Here is a 4,008-nt window from a genome sequence, read left to right as displayed (position 1 = left end):
CTGATGTTGAAAAGGAGTGGTGAGAGGGGACATTCTTGCCTTGTTCCTGATCTTAGCAGGAAAGCCTCTCGCTCCCACTTCTCACTATCTAGTCTGATGTTAGCTGTGGGTTTTTGGTAGATTTTTTTTATCAGATTGAGAAAGTTCCCTCTCTATTCCGGGTTTGCTTAGAGGTTTTATCATGAATGAGTGTTTGATTTTGTCAGATGCTTTCTTGGCATCTATTGAGATGGTCCTGTGAATTTTCCTTTTTAGCTTGTTGATGTGATGGGTTACATTAATTGATTTTCTAATGTTGAACTAGCGTTGTATGCTTGGGAGAAACCCCTCTCGGTTATGGCATGTAGTTGTTTTTATACCTTGTGAGTTATATTTGCTAATATTTTGTTGAGGATTTTTGCGTCTATGTTCATGAGATATTGGTCCATAGTTTTCTTTTTTCGCAATGTCTTTGTCTGGGTTTGGTATTAGGGTAATATTGGCCTTTAGAATGAGTTAGGAAGTGTTCCTTCTGCATCTATCTTCTGGAAGAGATTGTCGAGAATTGTTATACTTTCTTCCCTAAATGTTTGGTAGAATTCACCAGTCAACCTATCTGGGCCTGGTGTTTTGGAATGTTATTAATTACTGATTCAATTTCCTATGTAGATCTAGATCTATTTGGATTGTCTATTTCATTTCAGTTTTTAAAATTATGTTTTGAATAGTATTAGTTTGCAGAAGAGTTGTAAAGCGAGAACACAGATTTCCCATATACCCTTCACCCAGCTTCCCTTCATGTTAATATCTTACAAAACCATGTCAAGACTAAGAAAGTAAGAAACTAACATCGGTGTAATACTACTAAGTAAACTATAGAATTTATTTGGATTTTACCAATTTGTCCACTATTGTCCTTTTTATTGTTTGTTCCGGGATCCAGTCCAGGATAGTTTAATACGCATGAAGTTATCATGTCTTGTTAGTCTCTTCTGATCTGTTGAGTTTCTCACTCTTTACCTGTTTTCATGACCTTGAAAGTTTTGAAGATTATTGGAGAGAGAATTTGTAGAATGCCACTCAGTTTGGGTTTATCTGATGTTTTCTCATGATTAGACTGGGGTTATGGGTTTGGGGGAAGAATGCCATAGAAGTGAAGTGCCCTTCTCATCACATCATGTCAGGGGGAGCATGATGTCAACATGACATTTATCTCTGTTTAAATTACGTCTTCCAAGTTTCTGTAACTTTTCCTTCTCCATATTCTATTCTTGAAAAGTGAGTCGCCATGTCCAGCCCACTTTCAAGGGGAGAGAAGGTAAGCTCCACCTCCTGGCAGGGGGATCCTCTTGCATCTATGTTCATGAGAGACATTACTTGGAATTCTTCTGTAAGAAAGATTTGTCCCTTCTCCCCCATTTAAAAATTTTCAATCACTTATCTATTTCAGTGTGAACTCAATATTTATTTAATATTTTTGGTTATAATCCAAGACTATTGTTATTTTACTGCCCAAATTTTTCCAGCTTTGTTCATAGGGAGCTCTTTCAGGTGATTTCACTTTCTAAAGAGGACACAGAGGTTCTAGAGCCGTCCAAGCTCACACAGGCAAACAGGTGCCTCTCACTTCAGCACCATGTTCAAGTTTGTTCAGTACAGCCTAAGGACCCAACACACTATGGCCAGTTCTCCATACATGCCTTTCTTTGTTAAAGCTGCTGTTTTTTCAGTCTCAAGTGCTGAGACATTAATAATTTAATTTCTTAATATTTGGAGACTTTCCTAAAACAAAAACTTTGGTCATAGAAAATTGAGTAGAATAGGCAAGAGAAATAAAAAAGCATATGGAGAAATGTCTTGTATTTTTCTTCCATGTGGAATATTTTCCTCTTCCTGCTGCTGTTTCCATGTCCCTGGGCCTGGGGGAAGGATGGCTGCCTTGGACCATGAGAGAAAAATGATGATGTGGAAACATCTTCCTTCATTGCCTCCCCCAGCTCTTCAGCTTCTCCTCTGGCTGTGCCCAACCTCCTCCCCCACCCCTGGCCCAGGAGCCCTTCCTGCCTTCAGCCTCACCTAGAGCCCAGCCTCTCCCCTAGAGCTGCCACTTAGTGAGAAGTGAGCCATTCCTACCACAGGAGGGCAGAGGAGGAGAGAGAGAGGTCAGAGCCTGGGAGTGCGGGAGAAGGAACAGCAGGAAAGAAGGAGGTTAGAGTAAGAAGGACTTCCTCATGACGGTGAGATGTGAGTGATCAGAGGGGAACTGAGGACATTGCTGGCATCTCCATTTAGGAGGGAAGCATTGGGTACAGGGGCACGGAGCATGGGCAGGACCTGGATGAGATTCACCCCCACCATCACCCCTGTCCTCTCAAACCCCAGGTCACACCAGGGGGCCCTTTAGGCCCAGGTCATCCATCAGACAGGTGTATCTCAGCTCCTCTCTGGGGAGGACCCCCACAGCTCCCCAGCTCTGGTGTGTCTTGTCCCCCCCGTGTCAGCTTCCCCTGGGTCCTGAGTCCACAGTCAGCTCCTTCCCTTCCTGCAGCCAGGTCAGCATGGTGTTGGCAGGGAAACAGTCAAGTGCTCAGCCTCTCACAGTGTGATGGTCCTCCTTGTCAGTCACCACGACCTTGGAGGACACTGGTGAGAGACAGTAGAGAGATGGAGTGAGGTTGGGCCCCACCTTCGCTTCCTCCCTCCTCTCCTAGTCTTCCTCCACAGCAGCGCCTCCTCCCTCCCCCAGCCCCAGGACTTCTGAAAGCCCAGGCAGGGAGGGGGGAAGCCCACTTCTGTGCCAGGAGTCTCTCCACAGTGTGCGCACTTCCACTCCCACTGCAGTGGTAGGGCCTGCTCCGTGCAGAGCCCCAGGTACTCGCAGAAGGCGATCCAGGAATGTTCTTCCTTCAAATGTCTGCGTGGCTCAGTTCCTCACCTGCTTCAAGTCTGCACAAGTGTCATCTCAGTGAGGCCCGTCCTGACCGCATCATTTAAAAGTGCCACCTCTCCCATCACCTTGCATTGACTGTCGACTTTTCATTGTTTTTTTTCTCCCTCTCTCTTTTATCACTGTCTAACACATGAAGAAGGTTTCTTTTTCCAAGGATGGCCTCAGCATTATCCCCCATCCCACATGCTCCTTTGCAATGTAACCTGGCCATCTCCTCTCTAGAGGTGGGGCCTAATTCCCTTCTCCTTGAATCAATGACCAGCTTTGACCACTAGAACATGGAATGGTGACATAGCTTGATTTCTAGGTTCTGATATAAGATGCTTTGTGGTTTCTGACTTGTCCACTTGATACACTCCCTCCTGGACCCCAGGTGCTGAGCTGGGAACAGCCAAGCCATGTGGAGAAGCGGGTGGAGGAGAACCTAGGTCCAGAAGAGCTGCCCGACTCAGCCCTGTCAACACACAGAATGAGAGAACAAGAAGGTGGTTGTGTATTTAGGATTGTTTGTTACCCAGCAAACAATGAGATAATGGGAACACATCCCATATAATGTGTTACTATTATGATGTTTTCATTTATTGTCTGTCCTGTCAGACTGTCAGCATCAGGAGAGCAGGTGTTTTGTCTGTTCTGATTAAATGATCCCCAGGCCTGGAACAGTGCCTGGTACAGAGGCTCTCATGGAATATTTGCGAGTGAATGAGGAAATGCTGTGACCACGTTCCTTAGAGCTGAGTCTGAGACTGAAAGGGAGAGTTTATGATGTTGGTGTGGAGGTTGTCTTCCTCTGCTCCGGCTGCCGGAACAAAATGCCACAGACTGGGGAGCTTAAACAACAGAAGTTATTTGGTTTCTGATCGGGTCTCCCTCCTGGCTTGTGGATGGCTGTCTTCTTGCTGTGTCCTCACATGGCCTTTCCTCTGTGTGCAGAGACAGAGATCTCTGGTGTCTCTTTCTCATAACCAGCAGTCCTGTCGGACAGGGCCCCACTCTTATGACCTCATTTAACCATAATTCTCTCCCTAAAGGCTGTATCTCTAAATACAATCACATTTGGGGTTAGGTCTTCCATGTAG

This window comes from Equus caballus, chromosome 20 (genome assembly GCF_041296265.1).
Source record: "Equus caballus isolate H_3958 breed thoroughbred chromosome 20, TB-T2T, whole genome shotgun sequence".
Taxonomy (NCBI): Eukaryota; Metazoa; Chordata; class Mammalia; order Perissodactyla; family Equidae; genus Equus; species Equus caballus.
The sequence above is the reverse complement of the archived record's forward strand: the minus strand, read 5'-3'. Positions refer to the sequence as shown.